We start from the raw sequence: 25313 nt of genomic DNA on the forward strand, positions 1-25313 counted from the left end.
CATCCTTGCTCTAACAGTAGTGGTAGTTTAATGAACTAATTCTACGACCACTATGGACTTCCATTACAGTCGACTATGACAGTACACCAGTCTTATTCTTCTTCTTCTCTCTTGTTTAGGGAAATGGGTACGTTATCTTATGCAAGCCGGCAGAATGACATGGACACAGCACAGTGAAGTTGCACCCGAGAAAAAAAGTTGCACACCATGATGATGGAGACAGACTTGCGTTACTGTACCGGTCCAGTACATGCAGGTGGTGAAGCTATTACTTTTCTATTACGGGTGGCACTGAGAATACTCTGTTACAAGGGCTACTGCTTAATTAATTTACCTTTCACCCTACAGTGCAAATGAGTACTAGAAAAGGAAACTGAAGAAGCTAACTAATTTGATTATCTATCACTTCACATGGGACGTATTTAATGACAGATGAGATGACTTTAGGTGCTTTGCTTAATATTGAGTGAACACAGTGATACACCCACACATGAATGACGTACTACAAGTAAACTAAAGTTATTAAGAGAGGTACGGAGTGTCCACCGTAATAACCAGATATATGCTGTGAATGCAAACGCAATACAAAGTACTGCTACTATTCATGGAAGTATTGGACACATTTACAATTTCTTTTCCTTGCCTTCCCTGCACTGGGACGGACGTGCGGGTGCGGTGGTACATGCTCTTCAAGGTAACACTTACTTCACCTGGCGACCATCTACTCTCTCTAGATACACATTTGCTATGTAAGAGTCAGAGAATACCATGCTCCAGGCATCCATTCATTCAAAGTATACGCACACATACAGTTTCTGTTTCACCCACCCAGGCTGCTGTCCTTCCACCCATCCTTGCTTCATCATTGACCCAGCCATGCACCATACCATATTCTTTCCTTCCCAGCCACCTCTGGGTCCAAGCAAACACATATCGTTCTTCTTTGCCAGCCATCATACAAGTTCGCGTCCCACTTACTTACACCCTTCTTTCGCTTTTCGTTCATCCCATCCATCACGTTCGTCTAAGAACTTATTGGGATTCTTCTCACCAAAAACTTCACAGCTAAGTCGAAGTACATTTCGAGGAGGCTACTACCTGGTTGATTTGTAATTGTAATACACCCGTGCAGAAAGCACACTATGCAGTCTTCAATCTCAATAAGTAAGGAATATATAGCTTACCTGTTTCCGCCACCACCGTTTGATCCCCCACAGGAACGGCCACCAGCTCTTCTACCGCCGCATCCTCCCCAGAGGCCTCCGAGTCCAAGTCCAACACATCAGCCACCTCCGCGCTGGCCCCGTCACCAGATGTTACACCTACAAAGTACATTTAAGAAAGTTAGAATACACCACTCACTACTATATAATATTTGGTCTAGGAGAAATGTTAAAAAAACAGAATACAATGTAATAATTTGTGACTGTCTACTCCATAGTAAAAATGTCCCATTTTCCAGGGAAGGCTGTTGTCTTGCTGCACTTTTATGCACAACTGATGAATGCTTGCTTTTGATTTTTAACACGCACCACTTTTTCTCCTAACAGACAGAAGCTTGACTCCTGAGTCCTAAGAACACGACCAGGATCAAGTTCAAAGTAGGTGAGAGTTCGGCTCGACCACAAGAAATGTGTCCAATTAATCGTCAGCACTAACCACTTTTCCGTTTACAGTTAAATAGTTTTATGACAAAGTAGATTTCAATAAATGTGTTTACTTTTAATAAAGCTTTTACACTTAAATAGACTCTGTGGTTTTTGTTCCTCTAGACTAGAGTGGATGAGCTAAAGGTTTTGGAATTTTTGCAAGCATGAGTGCCTCTGACACTTCTTGACTGTGCTGTGACTCCGTACTACTCTCTTGTCCTGCGTACGATAATCTAGAGATCATTGGGGATCTATAATCGGTGACTTCGGGAGCTGAATGACTCTGCCACACTATCTAGTCAGTAAGGAGACAGTGCATAGAGGTATTGCTGAATATAATGGGAGTCCAATGGAATTGCCAAATGTCCAATCTTAGTTAGCTACACAGACAGACTAATAAAAATAGTCTAGTAATACCACAGGGAGTCATCATATTCGAGGCAGGATAAGAATTTATATTCAGTCTACAAGAAGATCAAAGACGATTTAGAAAAAATCGAATGAGGAACGCTAGGAAAAAATAGGTACTGTTTAGTAAAATGTAAACTTACTGGGGCCAGCAAAGGAGCCCTCGCCTGCCCGATCCTGGCCTGCATCCTCAGCACCCTCCTCCTGTGTCCTCTTGCCCTTGGGGGGAGCTGATGTACAACATGAAAGAAAGAAAAACCATAAAACATGGATGAGATTTTTCAACCAAATCAAACATTTCAAAAGAACAATAACAACATATTTTGGAAAAATAGCAAATAGATAGACAACTATTCCACGGGATCTATCTCATGTGGTATACTACGTTATTCGTATTGCCTGATTTGCGGAACGTTGACTTAGAAAGTTCCTATGTAACTCAATAAACAGACTACTAAAGAGGTTTGCCTAGGCCTGGCACTGCAGGCAGTAGTGCACAACACGTGACAGACAAAGTCCATCCTGCTTGCAGATCAGTGAATACTCAAACTATCAATCCACGCGCCACCACCGCCACTATTTCTTCTGATAGCCATGTGACTGTCTAAAGGAAGGACACTGGACTTCAGTCTGTTGGGGCTGATTTATAAGTCCCTTGCGGAAGTTGCGGCTGATTTTCCTCCATTGTTGCGTGCCTTTTCTGACGCAGCGGCAGAACAAAAGACTCGCCATGGTGTTGGTGCGGCGTATATATTAAAAAAAAAACACATATGGGCATATGGGCGATGCATCACGTTGTAAAGCCCTGCGCCATCAGGGGGCGTTCCGGCGCAAGGGAGGGCGTACCTGCGCAGGAACGAATCCTAAAAGTGGCTGAGGGAAATCTACAAGATGTCAATCAGTCATTTTTATGACAATGATGCATGACTCAAACCCTGCGCGCTTGAAGCCGACGTACGGCTTGATGCAGCATTGGGGAGATAGGGTACCCCAGAGCATTGCTGGAGCTGCGCCATCGTTGGCACGCAACTCCAGCAATGCGCTGCCTTTACGGCACAGATGCGTAAGGCTTCTGTGACGTTTTGGGCCAATGGGTGGTGGTGGCATGGCACACAATTACTGCCGCATCCCTGCTACTTTGCAGGGATGCGCCGGTAATTGAAAATATGACCCTTACTGTCTAGCATTACGCAGTTCTTTTCTTTACAGTACACTGATACATAATTTCTCAGGCCAATGAAATGCTTCTGAACACAACATACAAAACAAAGAAGCATAGTAGCAAGCAAGGCTACTGAGAAGGAGAGCAGTGCACCTGAAAATGAAATGCATAGAAGATTTTGAAATATAATTTACCTCAATGTAATCGGCAGCATTATTGCTCTTGGTAAAGAACAAAGATTTGCAAATAACAGAGCCGGATAAAACAGAGTAGTAAATGTACTACTACTACTACTCACCAAGCCCGGGGACCTCTACGCCGAGCGCGTCCAGCAAGTCCCGCTCCCGGTCCATGACATCGGTCCAGCGGTGGGTGGCCTGGTTATACGTGCGCCGGACCCCAGAGATCTTGTACATGGCCCGGCACACCTTCTCCCACCGCTGGCGGCGCTCCCGGATGCCATAGCCGGTCGCGATCTTGCCGCCTCCCAGGATCGTCTTGGGGAGGCGGCGCTGGACATGGAAGATCAGTGCCGCCACTTCCTCCGCGCTAAAGATCTCCCTCGGGACCACTTGCTCCCCCCTTAAACGCCCGCACGGGAGCCGGGCACGGGGTGCGGGACCCTTCCCCTTCTCAGGGTGCTTCCCGGCTCCCTTTACCATGGTCTGGGCAGAAATAAACTTAAATGATAAAGAAGAAATAGAATAGTGAAGAAGAAAATAAAAGAGTTTAAAAAAGTAGTTTAAAAGTAACTAAAAGCTGCAGAAAACACAAAAATATAGAGCTAGAAAAATAGAGGGTTAGATAATAAGTAAAATTAGATCAAAAAAACTTCAAACAAGCAAAGGATGGCAGAGATTGAGAGAGGATAGAGAAAGCATGCCCAGAACCATAGCAATGAATGAGAAACAAGATGGCCGCGCCCGTTCACGACCGCGTGGGTAAGTTCGCGCGAGATTTTCCTTGCGAGTACGCGCGAACTTGTACTCGCGAGCAGCACACTTTGCGAGATTACACATAGCGGGCGGAAACGGAATTACGTCACGCCAACAAGATGGCCGCGCCCGTGTACGACCGATAGGGTAACTTGGCAAACGAATAGCTAGAAGCGCCTCGCGAACACGCGCAAGATCACGCGTACATACACGTCGCAACAAAAACAATTTTGTATTCGCACGTATTCGCGGCTTCCGAAATCGATCTCGCACGGATTCGCGCCCCAAATAACGCGCGAAATTGCAAAAAAAACGATTTTAGCTAAAATGAAAGCAATGAGCAGGTGCAAAAGTTCAAACTTAACATTAGTAACATTCAAGGTAGTGCTTCCTGATGGGCCCCTCCAGAGTTTGCAACAATTCTATGACCCTGCTATGACCCAAACAGCAGGCTCATAGAATAGCACCATAAAGGTCCTGTAAAAAAAAAAAATCACTGCAACAAATAGCAAATTACAGATAAGGAAGGAAGCAGGTGCCAGCCAGACTGGAACTTTCAAAATTACTGACACATTAATGAAACACAAATTAATTGATGGCAGTTGAAGAAGGGCAGGTGTGCTAGCTTTTTTCAACCACCATAATCTACAGTAATAAATAAACCTAATAGGTGCCTGTGAGGATGTACTAGAGGGTGGCATGGGTGTCCCAGAGGGTGGCAGTGGTGAAACAGAGGGTGCTGTGAACCTGTGATGATAAACCAGACGTAGAAACAACATAGTCGCGGCCGTTGCAAGCCGAAAAGTAAGTTCGCAATTGCGAACTTGTCCCAAAATCGGCGCGAACACGCGCCAACACAAAAAACGGGAAAATCCGCAAGTCCGCTAGAGTTCGCGGATCTTCGCGGATTGCGAATCCGTAAATACGCAAGTTCGCGGATTGCCAATCCGCAAAATCCGCCCATGCTTAGTTCTGATAGCCCGCCATGCCCCCTTTCTCTACCAGTCTGCAAACACGCATCCTGGCATGCTCTTGGCTGGGGGATGAAGTCGCCTTCATTGTTCGAAGTCCTTAGGGGCCAACTTGCAAATCTGTTACTTCCAGTAAGCCCCACACAGTGGGATTGCTGAGATAATGGACTCCCTGAGCAGGCCTAGGGACTCAGGGTATTTCTACCCTGGCCCCTTTTCTTGTTTACTCACGTCTTTTACCCTTTTGTCTTGTGAGTCGGTTCAAACGAGTCACAAGATGGCTGCCAACACTTCCAGGTTTGAAGAGTTGGCAGCCAATCAGATCACAGGATCAAGATCTGGAGGGTTTGTGGATCCTCCGCGGCCACAGTTGTATATCTGAGAAATCTTACAATTTCTCAGGAACTACTAAATGGATTTACACCATTAAACAAAAAGAGTGCACTCTGGACCAAGAGCTACCTTTCTGCCAAATTTGGTGGACATTAACATAGAGAAAAAGCATTTCGGGACCCCCCCTTTTTCTCGGCCCCTGCTTCACCAATCACCCTGAAACTTTCAACAGAGCAGCTGACAGCCCCTTTTAGTTTTGAAGATTTGGCAAAGATTCATCAAACACCGCCAAAGATATTGGCAAAAGAAAAAACACTTTTCCTTTAGAAACAAGGTCCTAACAATAACTACCTATTGGCGCCCACCAATATATATATTACCTACTAGTGGTCGCCAATAGATAGTTATTGTCCGGACCTTGTTTCTATGGGAAAAATGTTTTTCTTTTGTCAATATCTTTGGCGTTGTTTGACGAATCTTTTCCAACTTTTCAAAACCAAATATATATATATATACATATGCATGTGAACAAGGGCTTTGTAAGCCCGAAACGCGTCTTGCCCTCTTGCCCCACACCTTTCCTGCAATTAAAAGACCTGTGAATTTTCAGCTGTGGTCCGTCTCCTGCTTGCCTCGCTGTTCCGGTTCTTGCGCTTGAGCTGCAGTGGCGTTGTCTGGAGTTTGCGCACATATACATATATATATGTATATATATATATATATATATAAACGCACGTTTCTGTGTCCAATCTTATGGGTTGCAGAAATAAGAAGGCAGGCACACTGGTATCCGGTTTCAAAATTTAATAGCACCAACCCCCCTCACCCCTTACAGACGCGTTTCGCCTTCGCAGGCTTCGTCAGTGTAACACAGTGTATGGTTGAAGTCGCCATTTATAAAGCCAATTGTCCTATTCACATTAATAAACATAAAAGAAGGACAACAACTCTGCAAAATTACAGTGGCCATCTTGTAACGTGCAAATTGCATTCACATTGTCGGCTTGAAAGTGGCGAGTGCAGTGAAAAGTGCATAGTGCGTGATTAAAAACATATGGATTAACCATTCTATGTACAAGAATTCATTTTGTTGATATACACAGCGAGAATAACTTTTTGCTATATTGAGTTTCGTCGCACTAAGAGGATATATTTCTTTCATTTTCGATTTTTTCCTCATTCATTAAAGTGCAGCAGTGTCTTTGTCACGCCCTGAATGGGCAATTCAATAAGCAATACAGACAGTTCTAGTAAGGACAAATTCGCTTCTGTTTGAAAACACTTTTTCTCTATATACAGATTGGCAAAGCGAGTAGATGTTTTTCACTGATACCTGAAGTACCGGACTTACAAGTGGACCCAAAGTTCTTCATTGTTATTTAGCCCCCAAGGAGTCATGGTTTTAAGACTGATAATATACTTTGACTCTAGTACTCGAAGGGATTTTTCCCTGTCCCCTCCTCGTTCTAATTTGGGTACCTGGTCCATGCAATAAAAACTAAGTTTTTCCCATTTACTTTGATGGTGCTCAGCGAAGTGGCGGGCAACGGGGTAAGACTTATCTTTATTTGTAATAGCCCGCATATGCTCAAGAATTCTTAGTTTTGCTGGTTTTATTGTGCTGCCGATGTATCGCAGCTTGCAGGGACAGGTTAGGCAATATACAGTATACTCAGAGTTACAATTGAGCAACTGTTTGATTTTGATGTTGGGTCTTTTCTCCCCTGTTCTATTGGGATACTCCTGTGCTTTGCTACTGAATTTGCAAGCCTTACATTTAAGACACGGAAAGAAACCAACTATGTTTGTCACCTTGATGGGTTGGACCGATGATTTAAAATGACTGTGGACCAGGTGGTCTGCCAACGAAGGACACCTCCTGTAAGTTATCAGGGGTCTCTTTGGCAGACTGTTTTTCAGCGTTTTGTCAGCAGATAGTATGTGCCAGTGTTTTTGGAAGATGTTAACCACATCTGACGATTTGGTGCTGAATTCTGTAATCATTCGCACCTCGTCGGGTGCCTTCTCTTTCACCTTCGGAGTTAGGAGATCCCTCCTATTGACCCCAGAGGCTTTAGTTTTTGCTTGTTTGAGGAGTTCCTTGTTGTACCCTCTATCCTCAAACCTCTCTTGTGCTTCCCTTATGGCGAGGCTATAATCACGGTCCAGAGAACAATTTCTCTTTAGACGTAGGAACTCGCCATAAGGTACGTTTCTCACTAGACTTTTGGGGTGATAAGAGTTGGCGTGTAGGACAGCATTCCCCGCCGTAGGTTTTCTATACAGGCGGGTCTGCAGGATGTTATTATGTACAAACACCTCCAAATCCAGATAGTTAATACTGGTGGCGCTGATGGTACTGGTAAACCTTAAATTGAGGGTGTTCGTATTTAAGATTGTGATGTACTCTTCTGCTGACTGACGATCACCCTGCCATATTATGAACAGGTCATCTATGTACCTAGTCCACATCAAGATTTTTTCGGTCCATTTTTGATTAGAGTCCGTCCAAGCCTCGTGCTTCTCCCACCAGCCTACGAATAAATTCGCGTAGCTGGGGGAGAAACACGAACCCATGGAGGTACCTCTCTTCTGATTGTACATTATCCCATCAAATAAAAAATTATTGTTGAACAGACAGAATCTAATCATAGACAATATCATGGAACTATGGTTCATAAATTGTTCAGGTTTGAGATCCAAGAACCATTTGATGGCAACCAGACCCTGTTCGTGGTCGATACATGTGTAAAGGTTGACCACATCAAGTGTGATCAACAACATTCCAGGGTCCCAGGTGATACTGTCCATGACACTCAAAAAATCTTGAGTATCTTTGAGGTAAGATGAAAGGTCTTTAACAAAGGGTGCCAGGTATGAGTCTATAAACCTAGACGTATTTTCAAGAAGACTGCCAATGCTGGACACTATTGGGCGTCCGGGAGGTCTTTTCGCATGTTTATGTACCTTTGGCAGGTGATAGAATGTTGGTACAATTGGCGCTTCACATCTCAGGAATAAGTACTCATCCATTGTGAGCATACCTTCTTTCTGCCAGTTTTCTAACATAGTATGGAAAGACACGATGCTTTTATTATACTCCGCTCTTTGTATGGGGGCGTAGCAAACCCTGTCTTTCAATTGTCTATGTGCTTCCATTAGGTAATGCTCACGATCAAAAATAACCACATTGCCTCCTTTGTCCGAAGGTTTAATTTCGATTGTTGTATCTTCCTTCAAGGACCTAATGGCTTGCCATTCTTTTTTTGAAATGTTCGATGTTCTTTGACTTATTTTATTTCTTGTCTCCGATGAAATCTTGTCAAGATCTTCCAGAACTGCTTCATTGAAGAGATCAATAGCATCGTAGTTCGTAATGGGCAGCTTTTTTGATTTGTTTTTCATGGCGCTGGGGTCACGTTTCTGTGTGACGATGGTCTGTGATGGTGTCTCGGCATTGGGCATACTACCAAGTGGTTCTTGAGTAGGTGTTAAGAGTAGTTCTGCCAGTACTTCGCATGTTTGAGTTTCAGTTTGACTTGCGCTAGAAACATCAGAGTTCACTGAAATGATATTATTTTTCCCAGATTGAAGGAAAATTTTCTTGAACTTGAGTTTCCTAATGTACTTGAATAAGTCGATTCGCACTTTCACAGGGTCAAAGTCACTGGCTGGACAAAAGCTTAGGCCTTTTTTCAAAATAGACATTTCTTCCTCAGTTAGTATTCTCTTAGAAAGATTAATGATGTTATTTTCTTGTTTGTCTATTGTCTCTTGCGGTTCAATCCGCTCCTGTTGACTCTCGGGGAGCTCATTGCTTGTTGTCCCGCACCTCTTGCTCCTCTTGCCCCTCCGCGTCCTCCTCTTTGATTTTGCTGTGGCGCCGGAGGGTGATTCCTCTGTTGGGGGCGTAGACGAGTCTCCTTGATAACCTCGAACTCGTCGAAAAAAGGGACCTCAGCTGCCTTTGTTTTTTCTTTTGTGCCTTCGGCTTGCTCACCTTCAGAAACTTCAGATTCCTCGGTGTCCTGTTCCACAGATGTTACATTTATTTGGGCCATGCGTTTTCTTGTGGCCTCAAATTTTCTGGCGAATGTTAATATTCTCCCTGTGAGGTAATCTTGCTCGTCTCTGAGGAATTTTGATTGTTTTCTCTTCCTGATTGTCAGTTCGTAATCTTTAATTCTTCTGTTCATGGTATCTCTTAGGTCATCCTTGTCTTTGGAGTCTTTTTCTTTGGCTATTTGTTCTTCCAGGTCCGTTATTTCTTTCAGACTCTTATCTCTATCGCTCCATGCATACTTTATTAGCATGCGCACCATTCCTTTCGCTGACTCTGCCGTATATTCAGCCCAGTCTTTCAGTAATTCCGGATCTGGGTTCTCATAAGAAGGTACTGTGTAAATGCGTAGACCTCTTGGTATTCTGCCACACTCAATGTATCTTTCTAATGAGGTGGCCTCCCACCATTTCCGTACTTCGCGTTCTTGTGCCTTTTCAAAAAAAAATAAAAAACATATATATATATATATATATATATATATATATATATATATATATATATATATATATATATATATATATATATATATATATATATATATATATATATATATATATATATATATATATATATATATTATTATTTTTTGGGACACTTTGAGAAATGAATTGTTGAAAGAGACTCAATTGTTGACCTAACTACTCATACTGCGAAAATTGAATGAATGCAAAGTAGTAATTATTTATCTTAATAATGTTACTTGTTTTTAATGAGCACTATGCACTTTTCACGTGATCACCATGACATAGCAGGCAAAATAATGTTATTTGCACACTACAAAATGGCCACTAGAATGTAGTAAAAAACATGTCCCTCTTCTATGTTTATGGAGGGTGTAGTGAACCAATGGCTTTAAAATGGTGATTTTAACTGCACAGTAACGTTACACTGACGAAGCCTGTGAAGGCGAAACGCGTCTGTAAGGGGTGAGGGGGGTTTGGTGATTAAACATGTTGTAAACGGATACCAGCGTGCCGGCCTTTCTTTTTTCGGACACCGAATGGGATACGAAAAGTGTGCAGCAATATTGGAGTGTTTCACCAACGCTGGCGTCTCTGGCACCCGGGAAGCAGTGGAGCGACGGCGGTGATTTTGAACCGTGCCTCAAACTAATATGACCGTTGGCCCCGAGGAAAAATAAGCAAGGATATCGTGACTACATCGGTAAAAGTGCAGCGGCTCACAGGCTGATCTCCACACGACAGCGGGAACGAACTGGTCTGCCGGACGAAGACGGGTGAGACGCCAGCGGCAGCTGACGACAACCAAGAACGGACGGCAAGCTTGGTGAGTGAACGCCAACCTGAATGTTTTGAATATTATGCTTAGCCTCATTCCCGAAGGTTCCGAAAAAAGTTAACACCAAACCCCAAACCACAGTGACATAGTCACCACCCCCTTGTCAACTTCTCAACGCAGTAAAAACAGTGCAAACCTAGAAAAATGTCTAATGAAGATGGTATCTCAGGAGAAAGGGAATCGGCCGCCAATTTCATGTTCAGAAGCTCCGCTACTAGACAAACACAGTCAAGTAAAACGACAACAACAATTGCCTCCGGAGGTGTGTTAAAAACACTATTTTCGAAACTGGAAAAGATACAAGAAAGAGAAATTCGAAAGTGGTGGGAGGCCACCTCACTTGAGAGATACATTGACTGTGGAAGAATCCCAAGGGGATTACGCATATACACCGTTCCATCATACGAGAATCCGGACCCAGCATTACTCAAAGATTGGGCAGAGTACACTGCGGAGTCGGCGAAAGGAATGGTGCGAATGCTAATAAAATATGCGTGGAGCGATAGAGACAAATGTCTCAAAGAAATAGCAGATCTTGAAGAAAAAATTGCGAAAGAAAAAGATTCCAAAGAGAAAGAAGAACTAAAAGATACCATGAACCAAAGGATTAAGAAATATGAATTAACCATCCGCAAACGCAAACAAGCGAAATTCCTCAGAGATGAACAAGACTACCTCACAGGTAGGATTCTTACATTCGCCAAGAAGTTCGATGCCACGAGAAAACGTATGGCACAGGCGAATGTGACACCCACTGATGAGGAAACTGAGGAATCAGAAGTCTCAGAAGGCGAACAAACTGAAAGAACCGTGGCAACTAATGATCCTTTTTTCGACGAGTTCGAGGTAATCACGGAAACCCGTCTCCGCCCCCAACAGAGAAATCATCCACCAGCACCTCAACAAAAACAAAGAGGAGGACGCGGAAGGGCAAGAGGAGCAAGAGGTGGGGGCCAACAAGCGGCAGCATCCCCAAGAGTAACCAGGAGTGGGCTGAACCGCAGGAGATAATGGACGAACAAGAGAATAATGTTATCAACCTTTCCAAAAGAACTTTAACGGATGATGAGACCTCCATCCTTAAGAAAGGTTTAAGCTTTTGTCCAGCTAGTGACTTTGATCCAGTGAAAACACGGATTTATTTATTTAAATACACTAGAAAATTGAAGTTTAAAAAGATCTTTCTTCAAAATCCCATCACTGAAAGTGTAGCACCTAACCTTGAAGTTTCCATTGAAAACCAAAATGAAATGCAGACGTGCGAAGAATTAGCGGACGTCCTTTTGACACCGACTCAAGAACTAATGTCGAATTCAACGACGGTGGAGATCTTATCGCAGAGTAATATTGTACAAAAACGTGACCCCAGTCACTTGAAAAATAAATCAAAAAAATTGCCCATCACAAATTACGACGCAATAGATCTCTTCAATGAAGCAGTTCTAGAGGATCTAGACAAAATGGCATCTGGAACAAAGAACAAAATAAATAACAAAATATCAAACATAACAAAAAGAGAATGCCAAGCAATTAGATCATTAAAGGAGGACACTACAATCGAAATTAAACCTTCTGACAAAGGAGGTAACATCGTGATATTTGACCGGGAGCATTATCTAACAGAAGCCCACAGACAGTTAAAAGACAAAGAATGTTATACTCCGACACAAAGAACTGAGTACAACAAAAGCATTTTAACTTTTCATAGCATGTTAGAAAATTGGCAAAAGGAGGGCATGTTAACAATGGATGAATACCTCTTTTTGAAATGTGAAGCGCCAATATTACCAACGTTTTACCACCTACCAAAGGTGCACAAACATGCAAAAAGACCTTCAGGGTGCCCGATAGTGTCCTCTATAGGAAGCCTTCTCGAAAATACTTCCAGATTTGTAGATTCATATTTGTCTCCATTTGTAAGAAGCCTTCCATCTTATGTGAAAGACACTCAAGACTTTTTAAATGTCATGGACAATGTCACTTGGGATTCGGGAATGTTGTTAATCACATTAGATGTGGTAAACTTATACACCTGCATCAACCACGAACAAGGACTGTGTGCCGTGAAATGGTTTTTAGATCACAAACCAGAACATTTCCGAAGCCACAATACAATGATTTTGTCCATGATCAGATTTTGTTTGTATAACAACATTTTTTTATTTGATGGGATCTTATACAATCAGAGAAGGGGTACTTCAATGGGCTCGTGCTTCTCCCCCAGCTATGCGAATTTATTCGTAGGTTGGTGGGAGAAGCACGAGGCGTGGAGTGACTCCAATCGAAAATGGACTGACAAAATACTTATGTGGACTAGGTATATTGACGACCTCTTTATAATCTGGCAGGGTGATCGTCAATCAGCAGAAGAGTATATCACCATACTTAATGAAAATACGCTCAATCTAAAGTTTACCAGTACTATTAGCACAAATTGCATTAACTATTTAGACCTGGAAGTTTTTGTGCACAATAACATCTTGCATACCCGCCTGTACAGAAAACCTACAGCGGGCAATGCGGTCCTGCATGCCAAATCCTATCATCCAAAAAGTCTTATAAAAAATGTACCATATGGCGAATTTTTACGCCTGAAGAGGAATTGCTCTCTTAATCAAGACTATGTGCATGCTGCTACTGAGGTAAAAAGTAGATTTGAATGTAGATGATATAACAGCAATATCCTCAAACAAGCCAGTGATAAAGCCTCTAAAACAAACAGGAGGGATCTCCTAGTTCCAAAATTAAAAACAGAGGCACCTGACGAGATCCGTATGATAACGGAATTCAATACTAAATCAGGTGAAATAACAAATATCTTTCAAAAACACTGGCACTTACTGACTGCGGACAAAGTCCTCAAGATAAATCTGCCAAAAAGGCCTTTAATAACTTATAAAAGATGTCCTTCTTTGGCGGATCATTTGGTCCACAGCCACTTTAAATCACTGGCTAAACCCATCAAAATATCTAAATCGGTTGGTTTCTTCCCCTGTCTGAAATGCAAGGCATGTAAATTTAGTGAAAAAACATCTGAATACCCAAATCGCACAGGCGATAAAAACCCAATTTAAAAATAAAACAGTTGCTTAATTGCAACTCGGAGTACACTGTGTATTGTCTGACCTGTCCATGCAAACTGCGATATATTGGCAGTACCATCAAACCTGCTAAACTTAGGATTCTCGAGCATATGCGGGCTATCACCAACAACGATAAAGCATATCCAGTAGCCCGCCACTTTGCCCAACACCATCAAAGCAAGTGGGAGAAACTAAGTTTTTATTGCATGGACCAGGCCCTCAAATTAGAACGGGGTGGTGATAGGGAAAAGTCCCTACGCATCTTAGAGTCTAAACACATTATCAATCTGAAGACTATTACTCCTTGGGGTTTAAATAATAATGAAGAACTGTGGGTTCATTTGTAATCAATATTGTGTCAAAAAATTGGGGATATATAGTAGATAATGAAACTGAACTGGGTAACAGCTCTACTTCCCCAATGACATGTCATGCCTTGGTTATCTTTTCGGATTTACACTGTTGGTAAAACCGCCCATTCAGGGCCGAATAACGAAAAATGGACACTTTGAGAAATGAATTGTTGAAAGAGACTCAATTGTTGACCTAACTACTCATACTGCGAAAATTGAATGAATGCAAAGTAGTAATTATTTATCTTAATAATGTTACTTGTTTTTAATGAGCACTATGCACTTTTCACGTGATCACCATGACATAGCAGGCAAAATAATGTTATTTGCACACTACAAAATGGCCACTAGAATGTAGTAAAAAACATGTTCCTCTTCTATGTTTATGGAGGGTGTAGTGAACCAATGGCTTTAAAATGGTGATTTTAACTGCACAGTAACGTTACACTGACGAAGCCTGTGAAGGCGAAACGCGTCTGTAAGGGGTGAGGGGGGTTTGGTGATTAAAAATTTTGTAAACGGATACCAGCGTGCCGGCCTTTCTTTTTTCGGACACCGAATGGGATACGAAAAGTGTGCAGCAATATATATATATATATATATATATATATATATATATATATATATATATATATATATATATATATGGCGCTCCCTGTCCCACTGGAAAGTCGGGGCACTCGCGGGCGGGTGCAGTATGCGGTAATGGGTACCCGCATTCACATAAAGCTCAGCCTCAGAAATAATCCAAATCCAAAGAACTGAGGCTGAGCTTTATATATATATATATATATGCCTTCACATGTCGTCCAAAAAACGAGGGCGCACTCCACAGAGGATTAAAGATTCAGCTTTATTCATTTCAGGAGGAAACTGTGCATTCATGTCCATCAATCCGCCTAATGCATTTCGAGCCTCCTGGCTCTTGGTCACAGGCTTTGCTGGCGAAACGGAAACCATGTTAATTTCGGCATTTTAACAGGAAACATCCTTTTTTAGCGCCGTGCACCCTGGTCATTGAAGTGCCCCTTTCAGTAGGTCGTTCCGTTTTCCAGAGTTCATTATTAATATTGCAGCCCTTCAGTGGGCCTGGAACATGCCCGCACAGTTTGATAATAAAAAATCTCCTGTGGCCACACCGAGGCACGAACAGTTCTTAGCCTCAGCAGCACCTTCACAGCGTTTTTCAAGGCGGTGCGCTCTCACGGCGGGACAGCCGTTTAAATGCCTTCACATGTCGTCCAAAAAACGAGGGCGCACTCCACAGAGGATTAAAGATTCAGCTTTATTCATTTCAGGAGGAAACTGTGCATTCATGTCCATCAATCCGCCTAATGCATTTCGAGCCTCCTGGCTCTTGGTCACAGGCTTTGCTGGCGAAACGGAAACCATGGTAATTTCGGCATTTTAACAGGAAACATCCTTTTTTATATATATATATATTACCTACTGGCGGTCGCCAGTAGGTATATATAGTTAGGATTTTTTTCTCTATGGGATTTTGAAAATTCTATGTCTAATAACTTTGGCGTTTGTGGACGGAATTGGCTGAAATCTTCAGGAAAATGGAACATTGTGTTTCTGAGCAGCCCCTGAAAATTTGGGGGGTTTCGTCAAGGGGGGGCCGAGAAAAAAGGGGGGTCCCAAAACGCGTTTTTCCCATGTTAATTTCCATAGGGCGGTTGGCCTCACTTTTAGCTCGAACGGCTGAATGGATTTGCACGAAACTTGGGAAAATTGTAGGGACTGGTAGCCCGATGTGCCTTTGCTAGGTCTCAATATATGTGCTCCAGTGGATTTTGAGAAATTAACGTTCAAAAAAATATATATATCTGTAACAGCGCTCCGGATAGCGCTCCGGTTCGCGTACTTGACGCGTAACGGAACTTCGCGAAGCGAAGCTGATTGGCTCTCCGGTGTCTGTCAACATTCTAAACAGTCCGGAGCGGCCGCCATCTTGTCTCTCGGTAGGATCGAGAGACAAGAGGAGGCCAAAACAAAGGGGGAAATGACCATAAGGGGGCATAGTAGATCCTCCCTGACCCCCTAGGTTTGATGTGGAGGCTTTAAAAGGGCCCCGCGGGGCAAAAAAAAAAAATATATATATATATTTTCCGGACGCCATCTTGTCTCTCGGTAGGATCGAGAGACAAGAGGAGGCCAAAACAAAGGGGCAAATGACCATAAGGGGGCATAGTAGATCCTCCCTGATCCCCTAAGTTTGATGTGGAGGCTCTAAAAGGGCCCAGCGGGGCAAAAAAAAATAATAAATAAATAAATAAATTCGGACGCCATCTTGTCTCTCGGTAGGATCGAGAGACAAGAGGAGGCCAAAACAAAGGGGGAAATGACCATAAGGGGGCATAGTAGATCTTCCCTGACCCCCTAGGTTTGATGTGGAGGCTTTAAAAGGGCCCCGCGGGGCAATAAAAAAAAAAAAAAAACGTTTTTTTTACGTGGGGAGCGCCCGGTACGCTTTTGTGCAATGGGCGGTGGTAATCTAAATGATGAGGGGGGGGCAGCGTTCAAAGCACATCAGCGTGCATAAACACAAATTTTTTTTATCTACCACGTACTTGACTTATCTCTCTGAGATGCATTCCCTTGTGTCTCGGCAATCGTAGTCTGTTCATTACATAGATCGCTCGAGGGCGGTAGTACAGACCGCGCGTAGGAAAGGGTCAAAAGCCAGGGGTATAGGAGTATGTAACAAGCGAGCCATTTAATTGAAAAAACTAAACGTGACAAACGGTTGCAGGATCAGTGAAGGTTGATTTTATAATTGAAAGTATAACAGGATCAGTTAAAATAAAATCGTCCATACGCACACCATGGGCGAGTATCATGGGTAACATTACTTCGAAGCTTTAATAATACAATAATCAATAATGAAAAATCGACATCAATAGGGTTGTCCGTATGCCCAGTCAGTACCTTTCCCCGCACGCCATGTGTACAAAGACTTCATATATCCCCCATAACGTCAAGGCTAAGTAACTAGAACGTCATAAGGAGTTGCAAGTCGCTCCCATACTGGCGCCATTTTGTTCAAGGCCAGGCAGGTCCAGAGTATAGTTCAATGTCTCCAATAAGTAGCGGCAGGACCAGAATCCCTTTCGGCAGTTCAAAAAGTTCGTTAGCGCCAAGAGAAAGAACAGGCAGCATGAACCATGACTCAAAGGCGAGGGAGGCAAATTCTTCCCTACCGGGTCACGCTGAGGTCCCACCGGAGCTGATCAAGTTGACAGTCTACAGTGTCTCTTAGTAATTCGGACAAAAACTGGTGTCAGCATGAGAGCACTACCATCATGTGACAATGTTGTGGCCACTTCCGGAGAGCGGGACAGCAGGCGTATCCCTCCGCCGATGCACTGAATCAGCCTCCCTCACGGCACCAGATGTGGATAAGGTGGCGGACACCCGTGGCAGCGGTATATCCATGGGGGATAGTCCAGCAACAGTGGCGGTTGCCCCCATCGGAAGCCACCATCGGAGCGGGTGAGACTCAGCTGGTCGAGCGAGGCACTGTGCCGCAAGAGGTGGCGCAACTGGGGGTTTAGGTTCCTGAGGCCGAGAATCAATTCGGTGCCTCGCTGCTGGTCGCGCTGGTCGCACGCTCGTTTGCTCTCTGTAAATTTTAAAAATCCCCGTTTTTGGATTTAATTTATTTTTAATTACTGCCTTCTCCCCTGGTCTTAACTGGGTCCTGGCACTCACCTGCACTGTAATTTGTGGAATCACCACCGCTGTTTGGCGGGTCCGGGTTACCGGGAGGTTGTGGTGTCAGCGCCATCTTGGCTTGGGGTAGAAGCGCGAGCGCCATCTTGGAGCGTCCAGGTGACCTGGGACGCCGAGACGACGCTATTTAGGGCGAGCTGGTGGTGAGGTGAGCCTGTTTAGGTTCCTGAGGCCGAGAATCACTTCGGCGCCTCGCTGCTGGTCGCGCTGGTCGCGCGCTCGTTTGTTCTCTGTAAATTTAAAAAATCCCCGTTTTTGGATTTAATTTATTTTTAATTACTGCCTTCTCCCCTGGTCTTAACTGGGTCCTGGCCCTCACCTGCACTGTAATTTGTGGAATCACCACCGCTGTTTGGCGGGTCCGGGTTACCGGGAGGTTTTGGTGTCAGCGCCATCTTGGCTTGGGGTAGAAGCGCGAGCGCCATCTTGGAGCGTCCAGGTGACCTGGGATGCCGAGACGACGCTATTTAGGGCGAGCTGGTGGTGAGGTGAGCCTGTTTAGGTTCCTGAGGCCGAGAATCACTTCGGCGCCTCGCTGCTGGTCGCGCTGGTCGCGCGCTTGTTTGCTCTCTGTAAATTTTAAAAATCCCCGTTTTTGGATTTAATTTATTTTTAATTACTGCCTTCTCCCCTGGTCTTAACTGGGTCCTGGCCCTCACCTGCACTGTAATTTGTGGAATCACCACCGCTGTTTGGCGGGTCCGGGTTACCGGGAGGTTGTGGTGTCAGCGCCATCTTGGCTTGGGGTAGAAGCGCGAGCGCCATCTTGGAGCGTCCAGGTGACCTGGGATGCCGAGACGACGCTATTTAGGGCGAGCTGGTGGTGAGGTGAGCCTGTTTAGGTTCCTGAGGCCGAGAATCACTTCGGCGCCTCGCTGCTGGTCGCGCTGGTCGCGCGCTTGTTTGCTCTCTGTAAATTTTAAAAATCCCCGTTTTTGGATTTAATTTATTTTTAATTACTGCCTTCTCCCCTGGTCTTAACTGGGTCCTGGCCCTCACCTGCACTGTAATTTGTGGAATCACCACCGCTGTTTGGCGGGTCCGGGCTACCGGGAGGTTGTGGTGTCAACGCCATCTTGGCTTGGGGTAGAAGCGCGAGCGCTATCTTGGAGCGTCCAGGTGACCTGGGACGCCGAGACGACGCTATTTAGGGCGAGCTGGTGGTGAGGTGAGCCTGTTTAGGTTCCTGAGGCCGAGAATCACTTCGGCGCCTCGCTGCTGGTCGCGCTGGTCGCGCGCTCGTTTGCACTCCGTAAATTTGAAAAATCCCCGTTTTTGGATTTAATTCATTTTTAATTACTGCCTTCTCCCCTGGTCTTAACTGGGTCCTGGCCCTCACCTGCACTGTAATTTGTGGAATCACCACCGCTGTTTGGCGGGTCCGGGTTACCGGGAGGTTGTGGTGTCAGCGCCATCTTGGCTTGGGGTAGAAGTGCGAGCACCATCTTGGAGCGTCCAGGTGACCTGGGACGCCGAGACGACGCTATTTAAAGCTCGCCGGTAGAGCGCAGCAGAGACGCGCAGCGGTCGCGCCCTCCCTGCGCCTGAGTCGTGCCAGAGTCCTGCCCGTCTGCGCTCGTCAGCGTCTCGGAGGCGTGCGAGGCAGGACTCTGGCTATCGGCTCACATACTGATCAGGGGCGCTCCACTGTTCTGGAGGTTCGTGTTATTTGCTACCCTCCGGGATGTTTACCTACAGCGCGGATGTTCTGTTAGCTCTGCGGTCTCATCCTTTGGGATGCAAATATCTTTTCCCCGGAGGACGCCTTTTGGGAAAAGGCTGTCCTGCGTGTGGTTGGCGCCCAACGGCCTCGCCAACTCCTGCTTTCCCATCTCCCATTCAGCACTATCATTGTGCCCTATTGAACACCAGGTCCCTGGCCCGCCACTCTACGGACATCTGGAATCTTCTTGCAGATTCCAATATATCATGTCTATTTTTAACTGAGACTTGGTTGGGGGCAGGTTCTGAACCGGATGTTGCCTGTGCCCTTCCCTCTAATTATACCATCTTAAGGAAAGACAGAATTGGGGGCAGAGGTGGAGGGGTGGCTCTAATAGTGGATAAGGCCGTGGGGTGTTCTTCTTTCCCTGTGGAGAATATCGCAGGATGTGAAGCTTTAGGCTTTTCACGTAGTCTTTCTGCCTCTCAGACATGCACAGGGATTCTCGTTTATAGACCACCTGGGCCCATTGGCTCCATTTTTGAAGACCTGCAGGCGGCTCTTTCCGTACCCTGCATGCGATCAGCACACTGTATGTTGTTGGGTGATCTAAATTTACATATGGACTCGATATTGGACGCTGATGCTTCCAAGTTGCGGGATATTACTGCGCTGTTGGGGCTTGCCCCTTTTATTGACAGTCCTACCCACGTCAAAGGCCACACGTTAGATTTAATCTTTTCTACGGTGTCGATCGAGGTGTCCCTGCCGCTCCCAGTCCTTTGGTCTGATCATTTTTTAATAAATGTTGCTATCTCATATGAGATTAGGACTAGCCATAGAACACAGAAGGATGCGTTTCATCAGTCCAGAGCGTTTCATTTAGTGACAGCAGATATGCTATCGGATACGCTCTGCCAACACCTGTGTAAACTTACAGGGAACTTAGATGCTGATCTGACTATGGTTCAGAAATGGCTGAAAACAAGATTTGAGAAGCTAGCTCCAGTGAAGTCACCTAGAACAGCCCCCTGCCATGATTCCGCTCCTTGGTTTACCTCCACATTACGGAAAATGCGCCAAGACTGTAAAAAGGCGGAAAGACTCTGGCGTCGGAAATACGACCCAGTGGAGAAATTAAAGTACCGTGATGCCATAAAACAGTATCACAAACTCATCTCCGAAGCCAAAAAGGAATATCTTGAGCATAGAATAGACCGGGCGGACAACATGAGTAGGGAACTTTTTAGAATTGTTAAAGAGTTTGTTGATCCTGCCGCAGGTGCCCTCTCACACTCTCATACAGAAGGGTGGATTAAGCAGCTGGCTGACTTTTTTGTCACAAAAATTAAAACTATTCAAGATTCTTTCCCCCCGTGGATTCTCCCACGGATGCTGACGACTTAGGTCGTATATGGAGCCCGGTACCATCCTTAGAGGCAGAGCCCAGACCTACATTATCGGTCTTTCCGCAGATGTCCTGCGGAACGTCGCTGGAGCTATTGTCTCGGCTTCAATCTGGCTCACCCCTGGATGCATGTCCAGCAAAGTGTTTGGGCAGGGTGGCATCGGCTGTAAACAGCTTGCTGAACCCCCTGCTCAATTTGTCTTTGAGCTCGGGAGTGGTGCCCAGGGAATGGAAACACGCACTCATTCTGCCGCTGATCAAAAAACCTCTGTTAGATCCTTTGCTGCTGGCTAACTACAGACCGATCTCCCTCCTCCCTGCTCTGGCGAAGGTGGTTGAGAAGCATGTTCAGTATACACTTACCACCTTTATTGAGAATAACAACATTCTCCATGATTCTCAATCGGGTTTCCGTGCTAATTATAGCACGGAGACAGCCCTTGTGGAGGTGACCGACGCCATCAGGGAGACGCTCGATCGAGGGGGAAAGGCGATGTTAGTCATGCTGGACTTGTCGGCGGCTTTCGACACCGTCCCTCACGCTGGTCTCCTTTTAAGACTCAGGGAGATCGGACTGCGGGGGACGGTGTTGGATTGGTTTCAATCCTTCCTATCGGGCCGCCGACAGGTGATCTGGGCTCCACCGTTCTCCGCTGAAATGCCATCGCTAGAGGTCGGGGTTCCTCAAGGGTCCATCCTGAGCCCCACCATTTTTAACATCTATATGGCCCCTCTGGCGATGGTAGCGGAGGCTTTTGGGGCCCGGGTCATCTCATACGCTGACAACACCCAGCTCCTGTTTACGTGCAGCAAAGGAGAGGTCTTTGACGGCGACAGGATCAAAGACTGTCTGAGTGCAGTCTTTGCGTGGTTTCGGCGGCACAGCCTGAAATGCAACTCGGATAAGTCTGAGCTGCTTTTCTTTGGCTGTGCCCCCGGTCCGAGCTGGAAGTCATGGTGGCCCCAGGACATTTTCCCGCCTGAGAAGTCATCCTCCCAAGGGAAAAATCTTGGAGTGGTATTTGATGACGACCTATCTTTCCGTCCCCATATTATGGGGCTAACAGGGAAATGCTTCGGCATTCTTAAAATGCTGAGGAAATTTCTTCCACTGCTTTCCCTGCAATATCGAAAGACTGTAGTCCAGGCGCTAGTGGGGTCACGGTTAGATTACGCGAACGCGCTTTTTGCAGGTCTGCCCAAGTATCTTCTGGCTAGACTGCAAATTGTTCAAAACTCGGCGGCCAGAGCCATATTTGGCCAGCCAAGGAGAGCTAGTGCTTCTCTGCTTTTAAATAGGTTGCATTGGCTACCTATTTCTAAAAGAATCAGGTTTAAAATTCTCACGCTGGCGTTCAAAGCCCTTCACTATGTTGGTCCTAACTACATTAGAAAGCGTACTGCTTTCTATGTGCCACGGAGGATGTTGCGGTCAGCCGATTTGGCTAAAATGGAGGTGCCCTCTGTCAAACGAGTTCGGATGGGAGGACGGTCCTTCCAATATATGGCAGCGTGCCTTTGGAATGAGCTCCCTCTCTCCCTCCGCAAAGCTAATAGCCTCCTAGCTTTCAGGAAAGAGCTGAAGACCATGCTCTTCTCCGTGTAATCACTGTGACTGTAGCGTTTTTGCCTTTGTGTTTTTGGATTTCAGGCCTCTTTGCCAAAGCGCCGGGACACCCCCTGGGGTAGCCGTGTGCTCTAAAAGTACGGCCTTAACATAACATAATATAACTGAGCTGGCCGAGTGAAGCGCTGGGGTGCAGCTGAGGAACCTCCACCTGGGGAGGTGGGGGAGGCTCGTTCGCGCCGCCTCTCCCTCCCAGTGCATCCTAAGCCGTCTCCTGGCGCAGGTATATGTGATGGTCGGATAAGGCAATAAGAGGGGGGGGGGTCATCAGGAAGGCATTCACCCCCCCCAAAAAAAAATCTTCAATTAAGTTGAATGGCTGCAAGAGCCCCGATTACACCAGCAGCCCTGTTAATATGACGATCTTGGGAAAAGTTCCTCTGTTGGATTGCAATGGCTGCAGTGATGGTCTTGGGAAACTGCTTCCGAATACTCTAAAGGCCACGAAAGCTTGCTATGCTGTTCCTTTGGAAATGCGGTGCTGGGTGATGGAAGTTATTGAAGATTTGGCAGTGGTGTTTTTTGTGGATTTTGGACGCTCTGCCACAGTCCATTGGAGTTCCAGGGTAGACCAGAGTCGTTCTAGTGGACCAGGCCCAAATCCTGGGAGTCGGCCGCCATTTTGAGCGTTCCGCAGCAACAGCCGCTCTTCACCCCGGACACCGGAGCGGGTCCCCGGCCATCCAACCGAGTGGAACGCCAATGGCAGTCATGGTGCAGCTGACCGGGGAGTGAAACGCTAAGGGTCGCCCTGCTGCAGCTGACCGCGGGGACAGGCCTTTGCGCGTGGTGTCGCCCCCGGGCTATTTGCACAACGGTCCTCCACCCCTAGGCCGCCACCTATGCTACCTCGACAGGAACAGCGTCATGCATTTGGTTCGATGTTGCAGCAGGCTGTTATGTAAATACTTATTTAATAAAAAGTTTTACCGTGTTACTTTGCTGGTGTGTTGTATATATTTATAATATTTGCATAGGGTTTGTCGTTATTTTGGGTGGGGTGGGCGGCGGAGTCGAGCTAACTTCTCTTATTTACAAAAAACAACAAGTGATGGACTGAATGTGGATCAATGTCACACACTCCCCCAGTCAAAAGATCTGGGCCCAAATCCATCGTTTTTTTGCACTCCACACCACCCTGGGTCAGATAATGGCTTTATGCAAATCAGCTCTGACCCTGTTGCCCCATGGGAACAGTCCAGTCCGAACTACAACAGCCATATCTTTCCCAGACCGGAATCAAGCATCCGAGGACCGGACCGGTTTCGAGGTAACACCTCTCTTCAGCCCGGCTAGCTTGACTCCAAGTGGTGTGGAGTGCCTGGGACCCACGTCTGGGCATCCCCAGCGCACTTAGGGCGGCAATTGCAAAAAACAACAAGTGATGGACTGAATGTGGATCAATGTCACACACTCCCCCAGTCAAAAGATCTGGGCCCAAATCCATCGTTTTTTTGCACTCCACACCACCCTGGGTCAGATAATGGCTTTATGCAAATCAGCTCTGACCCTGTTGCCCCATGGGACCAGTCCAGTCCGAACTACAACAGCCATATCTTTCCCAGACCGGAATCAAGCATCCGAGGACCGGACCGGTTTCGAGGTAACACCTCTCTTCAGCCCGGCTAGCTTGACTCCAAGTGGTGTGGAGTGCCTGGGACCCACGTCTGGGCATCCCCAGCGCACTTAGGGCGGCAATTGCAAAAAACAACAAGTGATGGACTGAATGTGGATCAATGTCACACACTCCCCCAGTCAAAAGATCTGGGCCCAAATCCATCGTTTTTTTGCACTCCACACCACCCTGGGTCAGATAATGGCTTTATGCAAATCAGCTCTGACCCTGTTGCCCCATGGGAACAGTCCAGTCCGAACTACAACAGCCATATCTTTCCCAGACCGGAATCAAGCATCCGAGGACCGGACCGGTTTCGAGGTAACACCTCTCTTCAGCCCGGCTAGCTTGACTCCAAGTGGTGTGGAGTGCCTGGGACCCACGTCTGGGCATCCCCAGCGCACTTAGGGCGGCAATTGCAAAAAACAACAAGTGATGGACTGAATGTGGATCAATGTCACACACTCCCCCAGTCAAAAGATCTGGGCCCAAATCCATCGTTTTTTTGCACTCCACACCACCCTGGGTCAGATAATGGCTTTATGCAAATCAGCTCTGACCCTGTTGCCCCATGGGAACAGTCCAGTCCGAACTACAACAGCCATATCTTTCCCAGACCGGAATCAAGCATCCGAGGACCGGACCGGTTTCGAGGTAACACCTCTCTTCTTTTCTGAATCGTTTTTGGCCACTATAGGTGTGGCAGGGTATACTCAGACATGAGTCCCTTGCTCACTGCTCCATCAGGATTCAAGCAAGCCGGGCCGACGACGCCTGTAATGGCAGAACCCGGTCCCCGGAAGCTTGTCTCCTTTCTGGTGAAGAATTGGCTTGGTAGTTTGGTCTGCCCTGTTCCCATGATGCACTGGGCCAGGGACAGACTAATTTGCATATAGCCAGGTTCTGAGCTGGGATGGGGCAGTGAGCTAAATAACGGTGATGGATCAAGCCCTGATCTTTGGACTGGGTAAGAGTGGTCTGCTTAATTCAGACACTCTGTTCATCA

Source organism: Lissotriton helveticus, chromosome 3_1, assembly GCF_964261635.1.
Source record: "Lissotriton helveticus chromosome 3_1, aLisHel1.1, whole genome shotgun sequence".
In the NCBI taxonomy this organism is placed as follows: domain Eukaryota; kingdom Metazoa; phylum Chordata; class Amphibia; order Caudata; family Salamandridae; genus Lissotriton; species Lissotriton helveticus.